Raw genomic sequence first — 25,266 nt, forward strand, 5'->3', positions numbered from 1 at the left:
GATAGATAACACCAAAATTCACACGTTGAGGTAACTTCTTTCTTAACTCTTTGATAAAGGAAAATAGTTTCTATTCTTCACATTCAAAGGAGCAATGCAAGTTTAACCCATACAACATATACTCTAACTGTGCTATTTTTTTCAATTCATCTTATAGGAACAGAAATAGAATCACAGAAGTCACAGAATATTTGGTCACAATAGAAAGTGAGTCATTCTGATTTTCAGAAATGTTTGTGTCTGCTCTTAGCTCTTAAGAGAACTCTAGCTTAAGACTTCAAAGCACACATGATCTTTGGTATTGAATGTGGAATGATTGTAGTTAGTGAGAAAACTACATAATCATACTTAACAACTTGAAAGAAACTGCAAAGTTTAATTCACTCTGATATCTGAAGAAAACTCCTATATACTATTTTCATGATTTTGATCTGTGCATTGGTAGATACCTCGGTTTATGCAGTAAGTACAGGTAAGGTCCTTGCTCATAGGACCTTAACAGACTGCTGTAATATTATCTAATCATTTATGTCTCTTACATGTCTCATAATTACAGAAAGGACACTTAAGCTTTTGTAAGCACCTAACTTTGTTATAAGAGTATACTCATTTACAAACAACAAAAATCATACTACAGGTATTATAGCACAAAAAATAAACCTTTGGAATAGATTTATTTACACTATAATTGCCACAAAATACTAACACTTTACCTTACTTGTCTTCCTTATTTGTCTTGCTCAAAATATATCAGGGTATGTTCTGAAGTCAAGAATTATAGCAAGCTGATGTGTTAATCTGCCTTACTTTTACTTCTCTAGTATAGCAACATCTGCACACTAATGTAACATTTTGTCTCTGCCCCACTCCACAGTCACCAGCCAGGTGTGTCTGAATCACTATAAAAGGGGCTGCTTGCTCCTCCTCACTCTCTTCTTTCTTGCTCTTGCTCCCTTCTCTTCTCCTCTTGATCCTGTTCCTTTACTTCTCCCTCCTCATTCTCCTCCTCCTCTCTCTCCACACACTCATGGCTGGCCTCTAATCCTCTTCTATCTTTCTCCCTCTTTTCTGTATTTCCTTGTTTCTACTACCCTCAATTCCTGTCCCCATGCTCTGAATACATTCTATTCTATACTATACCTTTATGTGACTGGTACCTCAGGGGAAAGGGATGCATCAATATGGGCCTACAAAGTCACCACCTTTCCCACATCTTACCATGCCAACACCCAACATACTCCTTCTACTCTTGTCTTTTTATAAAAGACAGTATTGGTATCGAGTGACTCTGATTTAGAAACTCTAAGGCTCACATCCCCCATTGCCCCATGAAGAGACATATCTCACTAGTCCTAGCCACCTGAAGTTTGGAGAACTGGTAAGCTCCCTACCCAATTGGTCAGTGTAAACATTCCATGTTCCCAAGAGAGAGTTGTTAAACTAGGAGCCATCCCTGTGCTATCTTTGAGGACAGAGACATGTAGCCTATAACACTGGTCCTCTCACTGACTCTTCATTCTAGGATATTTTCCCTTGGGTGAGATTTTTTCCATCCCCTCTGAGGTGGTTCCCTTCTCTCTGCTGCAAAATCCTAGGCCTAGTTCTCCTGCAATCATTCAGGGCACTGGGTCAGTGCTCAGCTCCCAAGTTAACTGTGTGATGATGACCTGGTTATCTGACCTGGCTGTCATTCTCTAGTTATTAATTTTATCCTCGGGATTCTGGTAAGGGTAATTTATAACTCTTCTCTCATTCAAAAGGTTGGTCTTCACCATCTTGTCCGTACCTACTGGGACATTTCTAAGTGTAATTCACAGAAGCCAACAACAATATCTCTACGTGGCCACTTAACTGGCACTTTAAAAACAACTCTTGGAAGTAATCTGTAGCCTCTTCCCCTTCTCCCCTCATTTTTTTGCCACTTGTTCTGCTCTTGCTCTGCTATCAGTTTGTCACCCCTTGATTCTGAAGCCACAGGGGAAAACCAGATCTTATCTCACCCCCCTGAATTTTGGTGTTCTGCCTGCATGACTGTTCTCCTGAGACACTGTTTTTCTGCAGCCACCCACTACCCTCTTGCACTCTTCTCACTTTTGATCTGCCACTGCCTGTACCTTCTCAACTTTGTTTTCTAGCACAGCCTTGAGTGTGCTTACTTTCTGGCCTCATTTGTGTTGCTAGGAGACAAAAAAGCTACTTCAGGCACTTCCCTTCTCCCGCCCACCATGGATTCCAATGGATTGGGCCTAAGCTTTCAGCTGAGAGGAGGAAGCTCAACCCTGTGGGCTGGTGCTGCTCTGACCTTTGATTCTGTCACCACAGAAAAGCAGCTCTTGCCCCACCCCCCTGTGCTTTTGAGTTCTGCCTGGGATAGTGTTCTGCTGAGACATTGCATTCCTGTGACCCCTTCCACCCTTGCCCCCTGTGACTGCTCCACTTGGCACCTGGTTCCCAAAACAGGGCCCAGCATTTCTGCAGCCATCTGCTCCCAGCTGCCCCACTGTCTGAGACACTCTACAGCACACTCTGGGAAATAGGCCTGTGTGCCCTACTGCTCAGACTGTGGCTCAGTCCTGAACTGCTCTGGATGCACCTTGTCCCTGACTGGTACTCAGTTCTGCCAAGCTACAATACAGATTCTGCCACTTCTGTCATCTTTCTTGTTTCTTTTCATTCTGGTTCACGTCAGCTATACAGTATAAAGGTTAAAGATTCTCTATCTATCTATATCTATGTATATCTCTCTATATATCTATCTTTATATCTCTATCTCTACATCTACATCTATCCTCTTATCTTTGCTACTGCCATTAAGTTATAATGTGCTTTTTATTTGCAAAATACATCCTAGAATAAGTAATTAAACAAACACAGGTTGTCTTATTCAGGTATGCTCAATAGACCTGCTCTCAATCTTGTCAAAATCTTCTAAGTATAATAATGTTTAAGTTTATGACAGAGATTTTCAAAGTCTAATAGTGTCCCCCATACACATACACAAGGTCTCTGAGAAGGTAATGGTCACAGCCCCAAAATTTTACTTAGACTGTGATAACCTCTGAGAAACACCACTCCATTGCCTTGCCCACTGCCAAGCCTTATTCTACCCTGTGGGCAAATAAGACATTCTGAGAATCAAATGTCTCATATTTCCTAAATCAATGTGGGTCATTTCTCATTTCAAGTATCTACTCCATGGTGGGGGGAGCTTTTCATCTTCTGGGCTTACCAGGCAGTCTGACTCTGCTCAAGGTTTCATAGAGACCACAGGGACCTGGGAGCTATTTAGGTAGTGGACTGTAGGTTAACATATGTCATTTTAATTAATACATAACTCTTAGATTCTAATTTATTCTTTCCTGATTTCTGAATACATTGACAGCTAAGGTAACCATAGCTTGACAGCTAGAAAACAGATGTAGCTCCTTATCCAAAGAAAATCTATCTTATTTGCTCATTAGTAAATTCATTAACTATCTAAGACTGCCAGATTTCTTACAGATTTCACAATAAACGATACACAAGCTAAGATGTAACTTTCTGTTAATTTCTTACCTAAACACAGTTTCTAGTGACTAAATGCTTCATATTTCCTCTCCGTGCTATGGCATCATCCTAACATTAACCAATAGAGTTCTTATAAATCAGCCTAATCCTAATAATACATTCCACTATACGATCCAACTATATAATCACAAGTTCAAAGTTCCTTTGATTGTCTATTAACTAAACAAAGTGTTTCTCATGTTGAAACTACACTATAAGATACCATGGTCAGCATGGCCTACAGAGGCATCCCCTTCACCCCACACCTTAATGTGCCTCCACCAAACATATTCCTGGCTTCTCTTTCCTTTTATAAAACACAAAAGATGTCACCCACAATTCTTTTGTTCTTCTAAATTGTACCTATACATTTGCATTGGAATAAATTCTAAATTTTAGGGGGTTATACCTCAATCCTCAAAGAATGTTTCTGTGGTATTTTCTTCTCTTCTACAAATTTTGGCTATTATGGGAATACCTACTTCTGTAAAAAATTGGCAACAGACCAGTCTATATTAGCAAATAATTTGAAATTTTCTGTAAGTAATAGAATATTGATCATATTAAAGACATTTCTTATGATCAAGACAAAGGCATATTTGTAAAAGCACATGTAATATTAAATCAATAGTTCATAACAATTTAGAAAGGGAGCACACCAAAGGATATTCTTGCATTTTATTTATTTACAATTATTAAAATTTCACTAAAGGTAATATATGTTCTTGAGATCAAAAGCATTTTCTTTTAGAACAAAATAAACTGCCTTTCCATAGGCTTGTGTGATTTAAATAATTTGAGAATTGGAAACCCATTTGACTGAAAAAAAGATTTATTTGTCTGTCATTGAAGATCCACTTAAACAGTGTGGATTCTTCTTTGGCCCTGAACAATTAATGTCAATAATAGAGGGGAAGTAGACAGTGAGAATCACAAGAAAGATAGTAAACTTAATGCTAAATCACAAACTCAGATATCACCCATATCATCAGAAGTCAAATCTGCCCACCTGATTGCTTAAGTTAAGGCCTTACAGAAAAGGAAGAGGCTATCCTATGAAATATACAAAACTCTATTTCACCTGATTACCACTTTATAGTGATGTTATCTGCTTAGATTTGTGTACCTCCTCTGAGTGCTTCTACACCTGTATATTAATCTTATGGTCCTCCTTTTTCAGTGTTTCAACTGGTAGATTGGATAGATCCAGAACCTATTAAGTTTATTAATGACTGTGTTTATGACTGGCCTTTAGAACCAGAATGGACACTTTCACTTATCTAGATTAGGGACTAATGATAACATTTGTATTTATATTAATGGAAAATACAGGCTTATGTTCTATGAAGTAGCAGAACAGCTCTTTTCAAGCTACTCTCTATATTTTTCTGATCAATTTAATAATGTATTGGACATACTCTGTATGTGTGTTTTTGGTAGCAGAGAATTAAACACAATAATTTCATTGCTTTACTATTATTTGCTATGTTTATAATTTGCTAGATTACATGATACCCAGAAATCAGATGACAAGTAGATTCATGTCATCTCATATCAAAATGATTCTGGATATCCTGTAATAAAAGTCATTATTTTACCACCTTTTCATCTACCTTCATCAGACCTGTTAATCCTGAAGCATATGGGTTATATTCCTTTCCCCCACTCATCTTTCCTGCCCACTGAGACCACTGGGGCACCTCAAGTTGCCCTGACAGGTCTGCTATCCCTGCTGGACCTCCACTCACATGCCACTTCCCCATTCACATTCATCAGACCAATAAATCCTAAACCATTCAAACCTGGTAATAAAGAACCATAGAGCCCATGGATACCACTTAAAGGCCTGCCACACCAGGATCATAGAGGATAATCCCCCTACTCATACTTACTGTAATAGAAACACCCAGTGACCAAAGCCATTCAGATGGCTAAAGGCCCTCCAAAGAACACAGAGAACAAGATCAAAGGCAATATAAAACCTTCAGAGCACAGCTAACTTTCTACAGCAAACCCTGGATGTCCTAACTCAACTGAAGCACAAGAAAATGATCTTAAATCCAAACATATGAGTATGGTAGAGGCTTTTAAAAGTGAAAAAAATCTCTTAAAGAAATACAGAGAAATACAATCTAACAGGTAGAGATCTTTAAAGAGGAAATAAGTAAATCCCTTAAAAATATATAGAAAAATATAATTAAAGAGGTGAATAAAACAAATAAGACCATGCCAGACCTGAAACTGGAAACAGAAACAATAAAGAAAACAGACTGAGGGAATCCTGGAGATGAAAAACATTGTGAAGAGAATAGGAACAACAGATGCAAGCATCACCAACAGAATACAGGAGATAGAAGAGAAAACCTCAGACATAGAAGACAGAATATAAGAAATTGATACATCAGTCAAAGAAAATAAATCTAAAACTTTCTGACAGTAAACATCCATAAAATCAAAAATACCATGATAAAACATAATATTAGAATAACAGGAATAGAAGATAAAGACATTACCTTGGGGGATGACAACACGTTTCCAAGCTAATTGACCCAAGAAGAAAGCTGGAGTAGCCATTATAATATCTACTAAAATATACCTTCAACCAAAATTAATCAAAAGAGACAGGGAAGAACTCTTCATAACACATCAAAGAAAAAAATCTACCAAAATAGTATCTTAATTTGCAACATCTATGCCCCAAATATAAGGGCACTTATGTTTCTAAAAGAAATATTGCTAAAGCTGAAATCACACATTGAACTCCACACATTAATTGTGGGAGACTCCAACACCCCACTGAAATAAAAATTTCTGGTTGTGTCATGTGATGCAGACTCGTGATAATTTGCTGAAGTACTCATTGATGCTATGCTGATGCGGAGTCATGTGATGTTTGGCTGAAGCAAGACACATGAGAAGGCACGTGATGTTTGGAGGGAATATAAGAAGAACCCAATTGACAGAGAAAGGAAATTAGCACAGCGAGCCTTGCAATGATTTTTTGCTATTGCATTTTCACTGACAGTCATTTTGTAGAGAAAAGCTCAGCAGAGAACTTTTCCTTGCTTTCCAGCTGGTTCTGATGACTCCACCTGACTCTTGATGATTTGGCTGAGACCTTGCTGTTTCTTCTCTTTCTGCATTGTGCTGCTGCTGCTAACTCATCTTTGGGGACACTTGACCTAGACTGTTGATATCCTGATAACAGAGATTGGAAATGATCCCAAAGAAATACTTCTAAACAAGCCCATATGCTTTTTACCTCTGTACCATCTTTTCTCCCCTAATTTTAGATGATAGGCTAGAAAGGAGGGTCAAAATATTTTAGAACCCTTATTAAAGTATGTTTTGAAAAATCTAAGCCTACATCCCCATGGTAGTTAAGGTTTTACTGCTGTAAAGAGACACCATGAAATAGGCAACTCCTATAAGGACAACATTTAATGGGGGCTTGCATACAGGTTCAGAAGTTCAGTCCATTATCATCAAGGTGAGAGCATGTCAGCATCCAGGTAGGCATGGAGCAGGAGGAGCTGAGCAACCTACATCTTCATCTAAAGGGTGCTAGCAGAATACTGACTTCCAGGCACCTAGGAATAAGGTCTTAAATTCTATGCCCACAGTGACACACCCACTCCAACAAGGTCACACCTATTTCAACAAGACTACACCTCCAAATAGTGCCACTTCCTGGACCAACCATATACAAAGCATTGAAATCCCACTTCCACGAATAGACAGGTCATCTGGCAGTTGCAACAGGATTGTAAATGTGACTGAAAGATTCAGTTTTGGCTGTGGAAACTCTGTCAACAAGAATAGTGTGTCTCAGGCTTTCAAGTGTACAGATGGCATTGCTCTTTCTTGTATGCTTGTCTGTTTAACCTTTTCCAATAAAATACGTGTTCTCAAATACAACTTTGTTAAACATTTCTGGAAAAGGAATTGAGGACATTACTAGAGAAGAAACTGACTTTGATGTGTATAGAAACAAACTGCTCTGGTATGGCCAATCTAGCAGGCATCCCAAGCATAATAGAACAAAGGGGTCTATATGTGGTGTCTGACTGCCTTTACTGTTCTCTGGTAAATTTTAGCAAAGTCATGATGATTAAGTTGTTCCAGAAAATGTTTTTTAGAAAACTTAAGTTTTAGTAGTTAAGAAAATTGGAGATCCCAAGGAAAAGGAACAATGTGCCTAGGTCACCAAGAATAGGGATGTGCATAGAAAATACAAGGGATGAGAGAGAAAGAAATAGCTGGGTCCACTGGATTAGTGAGCTATGGTGAGAGGCCCAATGAAGGGAAATTTCTAACAAGAAGTTTGATACAAAAATATTATTGGGAAAACTGGTAGATATGTGTAATAGAAATAATAAAGGATGGGGAGAAGAGCTGTATTCCTTGAGTGGGCCATTGGATTAGTAAACCCACCTTCCTGGGAAGATTGGGACATACCTATTTGCCTGCATGGTTTCTGTTGCCTAAGAAAATTAGAGCACAAGTTTTAAGAAATAGAATATGTGTTTGTGAAGGAGTCCTGGGGAAGCTATAAGAAGAATTAGTATTTCATACAGATAAGAATTTAAAAATTACTGTAGAAATAGACATCTAAATGAGATTAATAATTTTGCTAATTTAAGATACACTTAAAATATTAATTTTATTCTGACTTGTTTAATGCCTTTCTGTTTTCATGCTAATGCTCGTAACCGCAAGTTACCTACCCAGAAATCCTACCTACCTGTGATTTGGAGGCTTTCCTGGGAGTCAAATGTTAAGGTATAACTTGCTTTGGTTGACACTAACTTGTGACTTTGTGTGTGCATTGTGTGTTTTGGTTGTATAGGTACATGGGAGTTTCACGAAAATTAATGGGTTTTGAAAAAAAAATAATGAAAATGCTTTTGATTATATATTATTGTATAACAAGGAAGTATGTAACCAGTAAAGGACTGAGGGGAACTGAGAGAGAGCAAGAGAGAGAGAGAGAGAAGAGAGAGAGAGAGAGAGAGAGAGAGAGAGAGAGAGAGAGAGACTGAAAGCTGTCTCTGAGAGCAGTTTCAGAACAACAATGAGTCACCTGCAAGCTTTTACCTGCCTGTGATTCTGATTTGATACTGATCCAATCCTCCCATTCTCAAATGCTCCAAAAGAGTGGAGGCTGGTCCTCGGGAGTCATCCAAACAAAAATTCACCAAGAAATAATGAAACTAAAAGACATTATAAATCACATGGACCTAACAGGCATCTAAAGAATATTTCACCCCAAAAAAGAATATGCCTTTTCAACATTTCATGGATCCTTCTCCAAAACTGACTATATAGCTGGTCACAAAACAAGTCTGAACAGGTACAAGAAAATTGAAAAAATGCCTTGTATCTTATCATGCCCCCAAGGATTACATTGGACTTCAACAACAGAAATATGAGAAAGACTAGAAACTCATGGAAATTGAATAAGACTCTAGTCAATGATCTCTGGGTCAGGGAGGGAAAGCAAGAAATTGAAGACTTTTTAGAATTCAATGAAAACTAAGGCACATTATACCCAAATTTACAGGACACAATGAAATCAGTGTTACCCCCTAAGTCATGTAACTGATACTCAAAATGACATACACAGTATGTACTCACTTACAAGTAGATATTAGCCACAAACTACAACATATCCATGATACAGTCCACAGAGCCATAGAGGCTAAACTAGAAAGAAAGCCCAAGTGAGGATGCTTGAGTATCATTTGAGAGGAAATAAAATAGTCATAGGAAGCAGATGGATGAAGTGAAGGGGTTGGGAGATGGGAATGAAAGGGAAAAGCAGTTAGGGCCAGGGTCAGGTGTGGAGAGGTGCAGGTTAGATAGCCAGATGAACATAAAATGAATGGAAATATGTACCTGGCAGAGGTGGGAAGGTAGGGGACATCTTGAGACCTAGAATAGGGGAGGTACCCAAGAATCAATGGAATGACCTTAGTTGGGACTCACAACATTAGGTATATGGAACCTGTAAACGGTAATCTCTGCCCAGACAGGAAACACAGTAGACTGATAGGGGCACAAACCCACTCACAAAACTTTCAACTCAAAATTTATGCTCTCTATGAGAAATGCATGGATAGGGAGTGGAACAGACTGAGGGAATAATGAAACAATAACCCACTCAGCTAGGAATATATCTCATGTGTAAGCACCAATCACATACACTATTAATGCTACTCTATTATGCTTGTAGACAAGTGTCTAGTATGGCTATCCACCCAGCAGCAGACTCTGACAAATACTGAGATACCCATAGCCAAACAGTGAATGGAGCTTGGCAATTCTTATGGAAGAGTTGGGGGAAGGATTGAGGATACCAAAGGGGATGGGAACTCTACAGAAAGACTAACAACATCGACTAACCTGAACCCTTGGGCTCTTAGAGACTGAACCACCAACCAAAGAACATACATGAGCTGGACCTAGCCTTTTTCCTTCCTCCCCCAAGCATATACAAAGCAGATTTGCAGATACATCGTGATGTGGATCCTGAATATCTGCAGTGGAGGTTGGCTATCACAAAAGCTGTTGCCTGTGTGGGCTATCTTCTACTATCTGGGTTATCTTGTCTGGCTTAAGTGGGAGTGGATGTGTCTAGACTGGCATAGGCTTGAAGTGCTGAGGTAGGCAGATGCCCAGGGAAGAACTCCACCTTCTTAGAAGAGAAGTGGAGGAGGCATGGAGGAAGAATTCTGGAAGTGAGGCAGTGATGGGAATGTAAAGATAATAAATAAGAAAAGAAAGAAATCAAGAAAAAAATCAAAGGTCTTACCATATTTTGAAGCTTGGCCCTGAACTTGTGCTGATGCTTAGGCTGTGGTTGAGTCAAATGGTAGACTTATGTCATTGTCATTGTCTTACCTTACCCACTGGACTACATGGAATAGTTTTCTTTATGAAATCTTATAAAAATTAACTTTTACACAATAATTTATATTGCATCATGGTGGGTAAATAATAAGAATCCAGTTTTATGGTGTGTTTATGCATGTTTTCTGAAAATTAATCATTTGTTTCAATGTTTATAAAAAGTGGGGAAGAGGATCAAAAGTGGAGATAATTAGTAGAATTTTGAGTGCAGATGAGAGCACCCCAGAATAAAGAAAACTCAACCAAAACAAACCAAAACAAATCATGAGTGTTGTGAATTTAATTTCTTTAGAACACAGAATTGTTCTTAAGTATGTTTTCACACTCCTCATAGGTATAGTGTATACTAGTCTACTTACTGAGATTTCTCTTTCTTTTTGTTGCTTGGTGTTAGTGTTTAAATTGTTTAAACTATCTACATGCCTCTAAGAACGTGTTTTTTTTGTGACATGTAGCTTATTCTCATGATTATATACAGCTTGAATTCATGAAGCCTTTATTCCAGTGACCCTTCTTAACCCTCAGAGTATAAACTATTGGATAACTGGAATAAAGATGGATGCTGCATGCGGCTTTAGCATACCTCATTTATTAGTTCTGTTTCCCAGGTCCCACCACCTGTGGAATGGTGTCCATTCCACCAAAGGTATACATGTTTTATGTTGTTCATGTGTAACAATAATTTTTAAAGAGGAGTTAATGAGTTTTAAAGAGGAGTGTAGTATATACAGGAATGTGGGGAAATTGAGATATAGAAATTAGATAAATTTAGTGTTATTACATAATAATTCTATAAAATTATCAAAAGATCATTAAAAATAAAGTGTTGAGGGGATTTAGAATGTAGGGTTTAAGTAGAACAAAGAATAGAAACAATGATAAAATATGGTGAAAATGACTATACAGATTCTTACATAAATGTATGCAATTATTACTGTTATTTAACAACCTACAGCCATAGGGAAACATTCAACAAATCATGCCATGTATGGAAGAGGGATTCCATCAATGTCTATGGAACAAAACACCTAACTTTTTTTCAAACTTTTTTCAAACTTTTTTCAACTTTTTTTCAAAACACCTACTTTTTTTCAAGGTTAGAACTGAAGGGACATGAGCTGATGTCAGATCTCTGAGCATTTACTGAACATTGTATTTAGGGCAATACATGAAGAAAATGTAAAATATGCTTTTTCTCCATATTGTAAGAAAAATAAGTAACATCTAGTTTGAAAAATATTGTGTTACATCTTCTTAAAGAAAAGACATGCACAAAAATAATCTAGATTTAAAAACCCAGCCAATGAATTTGAAATGGTATGAAATAATAAAAAGTGAATATAATAAACACAAAAGAAACTAATGAAAACTAAAAGAAAGAAAGCACCTTTGTCTACATTATTATCATCTATGTATGCTTCTGGGTCTGAGTGTAATCTTCTTATAAGAAAGGCAAGGACCACGTCCTAAGTTCTTGAGCAATATGATGAGATCATACCTCAGGATCATATAAAAAACCAAAATATTTAATAATAACACTAATTGTGAGATATGTACATTTATACAGTAATTCATTTTATATTAATAAAAGGAAATGTTTAAGCTTTTGAAGTTCCTCAATATCAAATAATGAACTGAAAAATACACTCATAAAACAAGAATTATGCTGATTGTGTCTTGAGATTTAAAAGATCTTTTAGGACATAAGTCTCTACAGCAATACTATAAAGACTGTGAATGTTTTCTTCACTCCAGGTAAAGCACTAAATGCTAGTGAATATACTACTAATGTGAACTTTTACTTATCTCTGTCATCATTATAAAAGTACATTGTGCTATATAGATTATGTTATTTTGTGTCAATTCTTGTAATAAATGTATCCTTTGATTTTAAATGTTTTTAAATGAAAACTAAAATTTTCCTAGGACAGAAATGGTCAATTAACCTGTTGGTCTACAATGTGTTATGTAAAAACAAAAATGTTATCTGCTACTTAATATATAATAGTACATAATAAAATATACATAATTCCATAGATTCATTGTAGGTAACTAAAACCAACTCTGACTAGTTTGTAAAATTTACTGTCAAAATAATTCATTTGCCTCAACTACTAAATTAGATTTATCCAAAAATGAAAAAAAAGAACAATTAGGTAAATAGTAACAGTAATTTGTTCCCACTTAAAATTTATTATAATCATTCATGTATATTAATTATTTTAATTCAGACAACATTGTATAAATGAGACATAAAATAAGAGAAAAATCTACTAACACAACCATTACAAGTTTTTTCCCTTAGGATTCAACTCTGTAAATGACATTTTTCTCATGTCATCAATAATTTCTATGTTGTTATCTGTGGTTATATGGATTCTAGCCATGATAAATCTACAGGAAAATCAAATGCTATTGCTGTTCCGAAGAAACAACAATATAATGACTCTTAGTGACATTTTTTTTTTTATATTCATAGATCAAAGACTTGCTTGGCTATTTTCAGAGAAGCTACCTCCTGTGGTAGATGAGGGTAAATACATAGACCCATAACTGGAAAATATACAGAGAGGTAGAAAACTTGAGCAATTTCTTTACTAAATACCTGCCTTGAGTCATCAGTGAATTTTGTAGACAAGGAGGCAGAAAAGTAGTAATATCCAGTGAGACTGGAAGACACCTAGGAAACAAATACTTCAAAATCCAACAAAAAGTCACCCACATATAAATTTACTGAGACTGTGGCATAATACATGGAGCTTATAGAGGTGTACACCAGATGACAGCAGTAGATGTTGACAGTCATAATTGTCTATGATCCTAGCAAAGTTACTGTCAGCATATGTTACTGATTTAAGCTGTCATAGAGCTTAAGGTTACTGAGTGAGGCCAATGAGGTCACACAGATATTTTTCATGGAGTGGATTTCCTACAACTGTAAAAGGGCTGGTCCATCTCCTGTTTCTTGGTTTCCCTCATTTCCACAGATAATCCCCATGCTTGAGGAGAAAGAATAGGATTCAAAGGTTCAAATGTGAATATAGAAGCATTCAATATCAAAAGAGTAAGCATACTTTTGGGGAGTGAAGAAATCACTGAGTGTGTGTTTGTGTTGGGGTGGTGGTATGAAGTGTATGTTGTATACATGAATGGTAATATCATGGTCCATAACATATATCCATTAGAAAAAAGCAAAGCATCTCTGTTAGTATTCTGTCTAAACTCCACCTCCACAGTTACCTGGCAAGAGCCAGGTATGCTCCTCCCCACAGTTACCTGGCAACTGACAGGTAGGCCTGGCTCACTATAAAAGGGGCTGCTTGCCCCCTCCTCACTCTCTTAATCTCTTAATCTCTTACTCTCTTACCCTCTCTCTTACCCTCTGTCCTCTCTGTCCCCTCCCCACCTTCCTCTCTCTCCACATGGTCATGGCCAGCCTCTACTGCTCTTCTCTCTTATCTTTCCACCTTCTTCTCCCCACCTTTGCCCTATCTCCTGAATAAACCTCCTCCCCTTGGAACCATGTGGTCTGGAGTGGTCTGTTCTGAACTGCAGTCAGATTTCTAACAACTAACAATTTCTGCTAGTATAAAACTGAGATGGATGAGAAACAATTCCCATAGTCCATCCTTGGATGTTGATACTGTGTGTGAAAAATGCCCAACATTCCTGAGTTTCAGCCTGACTAACTATGTCAAAGAGCAAGATGGACATGTGTTCACCATAGCAGCTTTGGTGCTCAAGAATATAGCAAGGTCAGTTTCATACTAACATTGCTGGGATGAATAAAGTATGTAGTTTCTGTGATAGTGAAGAGCTCCTCAAAAATGATGAAGAGCGAGGAAGGATAGAATAGGTGCATAGACCCAGAGGAAATATTGATGAATTTGTATGCTACTTTTGTGAACCTGTATTTGTGTCGATGCAGCTAAATAAATGAGGAGAAAAGGCTATCCTGCTTGTCTTTTTCACCCAGTGGATCAATCAGATTGTTCTAAATCCTGTCATAATAATGGATAATTGTATTTGAGGAGTGGTATTCTAAAACCTTGAGTTTCCTTATGCCTTATTCAACAAAGTAGCTAACTTTCACCTCTGAAAAGTAGCCCTTATCATATGGAATTGATTGTTCCCTGCTCTATCATATTTGAACTTAGGAAAAATGCAACCATTTACAGCCACCTATTCTAAAAGAGTAAAAATTTTGTGATAAGACTGGTTTCTCCAGAAAATATTGCAAGCTTCAAAGCATTTATCACTTAAATGATAAAAAATATTTCTCTTAGTTTTTTGGCATAGAACTTTATAATATCATCCTTCTTGTTATACTTGTTATGGTTGGTGAACATGAGAGAAAACTAATACTGGTCTAAGCTTGAAGTTACACACTGAAATTCCAAGTTAGAATAAAAAGTGAGACATATTGAAGAGAGAAAATTCATACTATTATTAGAATTTTGGATATGATTATGGTCATGCCAATAATTCCACTGTTTCAAAACAGTGATGAAATCTTTCCCTCCTCCCTTCTCTACCTTCACTGCCAGTCTATGTGAGGTTTAGAGATATGGAAAGTTTTTTTTTTTTCTGGTCCATAGTAAATGATCAAAGTATTTGCAGAAAAGGTCCATAATAGCCTTTTCCCAAAAAGATAATTATGGCTTTAAGAATTGTATAACTAGAGTTCCTATAGTTCCTGCTCCTATTGAGAATAGCTAATCCTTGAATCAGCTGTATGACACAAACCCTCACTCCTCCCTTTTTTGTATGTGATAATCATACCTCCTTGTTCAATGGTTCAACACAAACATGATTGAATGCATGCATATAAAAATAGATTCAGAAATTTTCTGCATGTGAATGTCATAAGTAATTTGTGGTTCTCTCAAATTTGACACCTACATGCAGTCAAATTTCCAATAACAAGTCTCTTTCAATTGATAAATACTATTCTATATAAACAAGCAGAACTTTACGCTATGTACCCATCATCCATTTCTTAGAGATTTTATTTTGTGTGGTAGATGAAATTCTTTATGACAAGGTGGTTTTTAAATGTTTTACAAAATATACATACATGGTGTACATGGAACAGTACAGCTGCCTCTGCATAAATGCTGGGGAACTCTGCAGCTACAAAGGGAACTACTGCAGGAGGACCTAATTGAGAACTGCCTGAGAGAACAAGGATTGCTGAAGCAGACAAGGATAGTAAATTAGAAACTTACATTTAAAAGGGATGCTTTCTTGGGACCAATGGAACATGTGTGGAAGTACGAAAAGTAGCTTGCAGCAGTGTTCAGGCAAGCTTGCTATGGCATTTCTCACCTACTCCTGGAATCTGTGCCTTGATTCTGTGCCACATCACCTCCAACTCCCAAGCACAAGAAGGGTCTGGAAGCAAAATATCCAGGGCACAGGCAGCATCTGGCACACAATGTGATCTATGAACATTGTTCTCTGCTTGCAACCCTCCTTTTCTGGGGGCTAGTTTTTCATTTCCTTTTTTGTTTTTGGTTTTTTGTTTGTGTGTTTGCTTGTTGCTGCAAGGACTATGCTGCAAGTCAACTTCATCTGCTCTTCTTCTCATGGTACTGCTGTCCTGCCCTATTTAGTTGCATCTTTGGTGAGTTGCCCCCATAGTGTTTTCTGTTGTGGGTCTATGAAGGTGAGCATATGAACCTCATTTCTGTCTTTGTCTTTTTTGTCTGTTCATCCAGGTAACTGTCATATTTTCAATTTTTGTTAGAGGATGAGTGTGTGGAGGCTACCTTTTCTTTATTCGTTGTCTTTGTTAGTCTGGGTGAGCATGCAGTGACAATATTTTTTTCTTCTTTGTCTTTGTCCACTCATCTCTATGAGCTACTCACTTATATTTTCAGCTTGGATTCATCCCAGTACCTGACATAGGTGCTGGCTTCCCAAATGATGGTATTGGGGATCAGTTCTAGAATGCTTTTTCTATCCTAGGGACAGGAGGCATACACCCTTTGAGTTACATGTGATGGGGTCCCCTGCTTAGATTTTCATTGTCTGTTCTGTCATATTTGTTGTTTGTATTCTTTGTTCTTCTTGATATGGGTTCCGTCCTCTCTGCCATCAAGGTACCTCAGATTAAGGTACTCCAAACCCTTCTGGTTACATGAGGTATCAAGGTTAAAACTCATGACTGGGACCAACTTTGTAATGCTGCTGCTATTTTGGCCCTCTAGATTTCACCAGAGAACCTCAGACCCTGACCTCTGGATGTGTGTTCTCTTCCTTTCTCACAAGCGTGAGGTACAGTCTGGTATTACTCCTCCCTTGTTCTTTGTCCCCATCCTCCTTGCAATCATTGCCAGTCTTTAGAATTCTTTCCTACAGGAATTGGTGGCCACCCATAACAAAAACTGTTAGGATTAGGCTAGCATTCACCTTTCTATTACTGATGCCATCCCACTTTCTCTGGGAAAACAAGATAATCTTAGTGATGAGGAAGAAGTTGCCTCTGCTCCAGCCATCTGGCTTTCAGACTCCAAGTCATCTGTCCTCTAGCACTGGTGTCTCAGTTCCCAAAATCACTAGTCCTTCCACTTCTACCCCTTCAAAGTACTCCCAGTTTACCCCTGGTGTGATTTAGGGGAACTTTGTCTTCTGGCAGTCACTCCTATAATCCCAGTCCCTTGTGCTGGACTGCCTTTTCCCAGGTGTGGGGAGATCATCATCCTCAGGTACATCTTGAGGCTTTCTCTGTCAATCTTGGCCCTGATTAGGACAATAGGCCCTGGATTCTTACTCCTCTGGAAGACTTGGTACTAATCAGAAAACCTGCCAACAACCCAGGCCCCGATTCCCCTTATTTTGATCATGTATTATAGAAACGGGCTATGTACCTCCAGAACAATTATGGAGTTCTACATATTATGACTTGGCTGAGATTCAGGCTAGTATTAATTTGGAATCTAACCTTAACATTACTTTTGACATGCTTACTGACCATGGGGCATATATTAACCCCATCATTTAGGCCACTAAGGCCACTATCAGACTTCATACTTACTTTAACCAGGTTGTAGATCTTGCCTTATCTCATCAGAATTCTTCTGCTTACTTTTGAAATCTTGTCTAGCAGTTTGGGTAGTCCTTCATGGATTTCCTGTACCTTGTGACTGAGGTAATGAAAGGCCAGGCCAGTGCTGGCCCAGAGATATGCTCAAGCAGCTAGCATGGGAGGTCCTTAATTCCCCTATTCTCAGTGTCATGGCAGCCATAAGAAATAATAAAACCCCTAAATGGGTTGAGGGCACTTGTGATTTGGACCCTGACATGGGCCCCATTACAGCCCTGACTGCCTCCATTAATTTCTTGTTCATGGAGCATGTACAGAGGATGCATCCTCCTTCTAAAGGGCCCTTTCATCATATCTGTTAGGGCTGTGGCAAACCTAATCACCTCATATGGTACTGCCCCTCAGCTAGGCCCAATACCTTATAACAAAGGTTTTCATTGGACTAAGGAGTTTTGTTCTCAAAAGAAGAAAAGCAATGTAAACTTTAAAAGGTTCATCCCTCAACCCTGATAGTTAGAGGGAACCCTGCTCATCCAGGAGACTTCTGGACCTTGCCAGTGTTCCCTCACTCCATGATGATAACTGTATATTTAGATGGTATACTCACTGAATAGTTGTGTGACACAGGGGCAAATGTCACTATAATAACAAAAAGAATAATCATTGTTGTTCCCCCATTGGAGATTCTGATCTGGTCCCTACATTACAGGTGTTGAAAGCTACCAGGCCACCAAAATGACTACCAAACCTGTCTGTTGGCAGTACTTGGATGGCAATCAGGAATCTTTTACACCTATTCTGGGTGATGTTTCTTGAAACCTTTGGGAAAGAGATATCATGGAAGAGAGGGATGCCATCCTTACTATGTCTCTTTTGATGATATTATGCAACATGACCAACTGGACCACACAGGTCACAAAGTGAGGGATTACCTCCAGTTCTAATGGCAAATGCCCACCCAGCACAAATTGACATCAAGGTACCTGAACATATATACCTGGCTGTCTGAAGCTGATATCTTAAGTGTACCAGTGGGTCATTTTAGAACCTAAGCTTTCTGCTCCCAAGGAACTGGTCTTGGAACAATTAGCTTTGGGTCATTACAAATCCTTGATTTGCATACATAATATTTTTTATAATAATAATAATAATAATAATAATAATAATAATTGTCATGCAAAAGAAGTCATGGAAATATAGGCTTCTACAGGATCTGTGAGCCATTAATGAATGTATGGAAAAAATGGGGAACACTCAAGTGGGACTGTCTCATTCTAGTGCTATTCCACCCCCAAGTACCGTGCAATGAGCTTAGATGTTAAAAATTGCTTTTTCCAGGTCCTTCTGACTTCCATGAATAAATGCTATTTTGCCTTCACAGTATGGGAGCTTAATATGAATAAACCAGCTAAAAGATATCAGTGAGCAGTCTTGCCTCAGGGCATGAAAAATAGCCCAACCATTTGTCAAGCTGAAGCCATACAGGATTCACCAGGAATGTCATTGCAGTCCATTACATGGATGATATTATACTTGCACACCTTAGCCTGCTTGATCTTGAAAGGGGGTTCTTTCAATTGTTGCTTAACTTAGAAACGTTCAACTTGAAGGTTGCTCCTAAAAAGATTGAGAGAGTTCCCCCATATGCCTTCCTGGGCTTTTCTATTTCTATTTCTTTTCATTTCTTTTCTTTTTATCTTTTTTGCCCCTAGGAGCTCTGAGCAGTCTGATTAATTGATACTGTTGTTGATGAGAAATGAGAAAATGTTCTAATAATAGATACTAAAAATACTGAACATACTACTTAAAGGTAGAAGAAAATCAAGGTAAATAAAGAAAATTTTCTTAATGTTTTTACTTTTTCTCTTTGTAAATGGTTGAAATACAGTACTACTTGGAAGACTAGTAAGGGAAACAACATACTGAATAGATCTACTGTAAGAAAACAGATAACTGAGCAACTAACCATGATTCTTAGAATGGATAGCAAATTATGGTACTTACTCAAGCCCATCCATTGCAGAAAACGTATGGTTAGACTTCAATTGAAGCTACATATTTGCCTAGCTTCTGTCCTCAGTTTATCCTGTTACTTCTTTAAAAAAAATACAAGATTAAGACCCTGGCCTTCTCCACCATGGCAAAAGAATCCTACTCTCTTGTGGAACTACAAAAATTGTGTGTAACTGTTAACTAGCTAAAACCTTTCCAGTTTATTCTGAACAAGAATATGAAGTACCTCTTTTTTTCTCTTGGAAAGACATAGTAGTCCCTTTGCCAGGGTTAAACTAGCTTCTGAGTCTAACAGAGTTCTACAGAAAGATATGGTATTCCTTTATCAACTCTGGAAAAATGTGATCCAGGGAAATCCCTCCTTGCCATAATTCTGTGGTCCTATGAGGGGTTTCTAGAAGTGTTATGGCAGAATGGGCCTCTTATGTGGTTGTATCAGGCCCATTCTGATTTACTTAAGGTTACCTCAAAGTTTGAGATTGCCTTCTGCTTTGCCCTTAAGGCGAAAAGCTTAGCAAGAACTTGTAACAGTGAATTAGACAAAATAATTCTACAATTCTCCTTTCAATATTCTCAATAATTATGGGCAAATTTCAACAACTTTCAAGAAATGGTAGCAGGGTTCACAGGCTCCTTGGATAATCACATGCCACCAGACAAGCATCTTACTGCTATGTTCCAGCTGTCAATTACAGTTAAACCCCATAGCATACCTATGTCTTGCCCCACTCTCAAGGCAACTATGAACTTTTCTGATGCTAATAAACCTAGATATTGGGTTTTTATCCAAAGACAAGAAGAAAAGGATACAAATCACATTCTCCCTAATTCTAGCTCAGTGCAACTAGGTTAATTATTTGGATTCCTGAAAAATTTTGAGTATTGTCAACAGGAGCCAGTTGATACGTTTTCATATAATTAATATGCAGTGCAACCTGTCCTTACCTTGTCTCCCCATATTAAAGAGCAAAACAGCCCTATACATGTTTGCATGTAATTTTTCCAGAAGGCTCTCAAGAATATGGCGCATAGCTGGTTCATCTCATACACAGGATCTCATCTTAAGTTTCCTGAGATAGAAGGAAATGAAAGGACTGATTCTCTGATTATGAGTGTAGACATAGAATTGCTAGAACAAGCCAGAATGCTACACCAACAATTTCACCGTTCCTCTCTGAATTTACATAAATTCTTGCCAGAATTTCCTATGTCACACTGTAAACATTTTGCAAGGTCATGTGCAACATGCACACCTCTTACACCACTGGGGGCACTTGGCAGAGCAGGAGTTAATCCTAGATGTCTACTCCATAATAAAATCTGGCAAATGGATGTCACCCATTACCCAGCCTTTGGTAATCTAAGATATGTACATTTTTTGGTAGAGAACTTTGCCTTCAGGTACATGATGGCCATAGCAGGTAAAAAGCACTTTCAGGCTATTAAGCTCATGAAATCAGCAAAGCTGGTAATGAAAGTGCCTTGGGCACTCAAGAATGACAATGTACCTGCTTACTCATCTCTGCAATTCAGCACATTTTTATACTCTTGGAGGATCAGTCCTTTGGGTTACTCTATAATCCTCAAGGCCAAGCAATCTAAGAAAGAGCAAATCTCTCCTTGAAGGGAACACTTGCTCAGGTCACTTCCCCAGAGTCCTAAAGAGATACACACCTAGTATTGGCAAATGTCCTGTTCCATGTTAAATTTTTCTCTTTTAAAGTTAAAGAAAAAGGCCCTGCTTACAAACATTGAGCATTTTGGCTAAGGTACACTCCTGTCCCATTGGTTAGATGAAGAGAAACAATAACCTTTTAATGGCAACTGCCTGATGTGTTTCTGACAAGGGGATGATGTTCTGCTCTGCTTCTGACAAGGGGCTGATATTATGTTTGTGTTTTCCCCCAGGACACAAGTGCACCAATATGGGTACCCTCAAGAGATGATTGTCCAGCCACAGAAAAGGGGGCAATGAAGAATCCAGAAGAAGACCAGATATGGAGACAAGACATACATACAGTTTTTATTATTTTTTCTTTAGTTTGGGAGGGACATTGAGCTCTGGGATTTAGTGTCCCTGCCACAACACAATTATTTACATGTGGCACTTAACTTTCTGGCCTACCCTGTTTTTTTTTTTCTGTTCCAATGTGCATTTGTGTTTGCCCTTCATGAACTTAGTTACTACTACACAGTGATTAAAAGGCACCTGACCCACTGAGGAAATTCTCTGCTTTACCACCAATGTCTTCTCCATTGGCACTTGTATTAAACTACACAATATGATTGTGGTGGACTTTCATAGTAATATAACCTATGGCACCATGTCAGGGAATGGAAATTCACATTGCCTTACTGGTTACAAATCTCCACAGGATCCCCCAAGCATATCAAGTCCACCCTGGACTCACTGTAAAAGGGTCTTCCAAAGGGCCACTTTTGTGCAACTTCCTATCCCTTGGAGCACTTCCAGCCTGCAGTAGGTATACAATTAGCCAGGGAATACCCAGTATTGTCATCTAATCTCACACCTGGCATGTAGAGGTTAACTCACATGATGCTTCCAATATTACTCCCTATGTTAACAGAGATCCCATTAGATCTCAATATGACCCCGTTATGAGCAATTGAGATTTATGGGGCCCATTTAATCTTCTTGATTCATGCTCTCTTACTCTCCTAAAATGTGACTGGCTCTTTAATGGGTCATATTTCTATATAAACTAGTTGACAAAAATATTGGCTGGGATAACCCCATTGAATGTAACCATTGACATCCAAGTTGGATGGACAGTCACCCCAGTTTGTTTCCAACATCTCTTTTTCTTTCTGATCACCAATATCTGCATTGTCAGAGATAGCCTTAACTGCTTCAATAAAAAATATGTCCTGACCACCTGCTGGATGGGGTATTCAACGATGGCTATCCTGATGAGAGAATCATCCACCATTTGGATGCCTGTGGTAAATCTCACTCATTTTCATGCTGTCACTCTGGTGGTCCAGACTTACTTACAACACCTACACCTGGTAAAGGAGGATTTTGGCATTTTAGATGTCATCATTGAGGCCATGATTGAAGGCACTGCCAGGGAGACAACAGCTCCTCAAGCCTTGAAACAGACATCAACTACATTGGAGACTGTCAATGCTGTTGTCTCTAAGTCAACTGAGGTGATAGTGACAGGAAGTACTATATCAACATCTTTAATAAGTCATTTTCATTTTAAAATATTTGATTGACTTTCTGGCAGAAGAGTTGGCACTTGTTTAGGCTATGTCTCTATTAGCATGTGACCTCAGGTTTCACTCAATCTGCCTAACCCTTTAACCAAGTACATAACACTGAAGGCCAACAACAGTTGCCTCAATATCTTGAAAGTAGCTAGTCAGAAAAATTCCTTAAATGGTCTGTGCTATTTAGGGAGAATAGCCAAGATCAATATGATCAGGCTATCTGTGTTCTCTCTAGATGTCAGAATCTTGGGAAAAGTGTGGAACAATATTAAGAGGCTGTTTGACCCCTCATGGATAGCCACTTACACTATGATGGGAGGAATTAACATACTAAAATTTTTTTTATGTGTCTCGCACAGCATACCTCCAGGTAGCACCCCAAAAATACAGTGACCCTCCAGGTGCTGATGGCTCTCAAAAATCCTGATTGCAACTTCCATAAGAAAGTGATCAAAACCTGGGTGGCAGAGATCCATGAGACCACAATGTGGGCTATTCCTCATCCCTCCCTTGCCTCTGGAGGGATAGCTCTTTGAGGGCTGGTGGTCAATGATGGGTAAGTTTCTGAAAGACAGGGCAACTGAAGACAGACACAATTCATTATACTGGGAATCCTCTGATGTAGGGTGAACAGTGTCGAGGCAATGGCACCTAGGCTCCCAATAGACTACCAAAAACTAAAAAGAAAAGCATGGAAATGTATAAGGAATAGTGGGACTACTTCTGCATAAATGCCAGTGGCAACACAGCCCCAAAGGCATTTCCTGCAGGAGGACCTAATTGATCACTGCCTGAGAGACCAAGGATTGCTGAAGCAGACTATGCCAGTCAATTGAGAACTGCTGTTTAGAAGGGATGCTTTCAGAATGGATGGATGGCTCAGTGGTTAATAGCACTAATTGTTCTTCCAGAGATCCTGAGTTCAATTCCCAGAAATCACATGGTGGCTCATAACCATTTGTAATAGGATCTGATGCACTCTTCTGGTTTGTGTCTGAAGATAGCTGCAGTGTACCCATATAAATAATCATAAATAAATCTTAGAAAAAAGAAGGAATACCAATGGGATGTGGGTAGATGAAATTGAAGGCACTTGCAGCAAGGTTGGGATGAATCTGCTGTGGTGTTTCTCAACAGCTCCTGGAGTCTGTGCCTTGATTCTGTGCCACTTAAACTCCAATCCACAAGGGCAAGTGGTCTGGCAGTGGGTGGTCCAGGGCACAGAAACCACCATGGCACAATTTTCAGCAAAATAAAATAATAATAATTTGTTTTTGCATTAATCCTAGAAAATCTTTAGTTCTATAAGGATCTTAGACTACTGATATAAATGCTAACATCTACATGCTTTTTTACACATTGTAGTTATTATATAAAATACAATTCTTATTAATGAGTCAGGTCATTGAAAGTTTTTAAAATTTGGATATGATATAATTTAAAGTAAAATCTTAAAATTGCCTCAGGCCAGAAAATTTCTTTCTAAAATTCTTTTTATCTTACCCTGTCTTTGTGTATCTGACCATAGAATGGTTGTTAAATGGATAATGTGCAAGTGAAGCAGGATCCCTACATAGTACAGGTGATACACTAAGAAATTCTGCTATTCCAGTCATCAATATCAATATCAGACATTATCAATATATTGCCCTGAAATCTTTCTGCTTGCTTCTCTAGAGAGTGGCTTCATTTTGGCAATTGGTCCTCTGGCTAAAAAAAAAAAAAGAAAGAAAGATAGTTTAGTAAGCCATAGGGAACATATCAATAAATAGTTTAGCTCCATAGTCACCAATTCAGTGATTCTCGGCAGTTTACTGCCTTGACATTCTTCAGTGGTAGTCTGTAATCTAGGACTTTAAGGTAATATGACCTTCTTTTCTCTGTGTTCATATTGGTCAATGATTTTTCACAACTAAACATTCTAAACTAAAGCAGTGAATATGATAAACTTAGTTTAGTTTTATTAATTTTTTTTTTACTTTTTGAAAATTCTTTGAACATATCATTAAGTTTAAATTTCTGGTGATCCCCTTCATGCCATGCATCACTTTTCAGTTATTTTCCATCCACATTCTTATTTCTCAATAGTTCACTCTTCCTCTCAAATGTGTCCTCCCATAACTCTCTTTTTTATTTCCCTCCTTCCTTCTTCTTTTGGTTTCTAACACCTTCCTTTCTTTCTGATTTATTGTTTGTTTTGTTTTTTTCAAAAAAAAAATGACAATGGATATGCATGAGCTTCCAAATACAGCATTCTTTTGCATTATATAAAACAAAGATATAGAAAACCAGCATCAACTTGAGAAGGCCATGAAAGAACAGCAAACCTGATCTCAATGTTAGTTCCTCATGATGTGAGAAACCATTTTCACTGGATACTCTTCCTCTTAAGTGGCATACTTTTTTCAGAGTCATTTGTGTCACTATCCAGATTCCATTCAACTGTGGGAGTTCCTATAGTCTTAATGATTTAGTAGCCTTGGTTTCTTGAGTGATAATTTTCTGTTCAC

Source organism: Arvicanthis niloticus, chromosome 1 (genome assembly GCF_011762505.2).
Source record: "Arvicanthis niloticus isolate mArvNil1 chromosome 1, mArvNil1.pat.X, whole genome shotgun sequence".
Lineage (NCBI taxonomy): Eukaryota > Metazoa > Chordata > Mammalia > Rodentia > Muridae > Arvicanthis > Arvicanthis niloticus.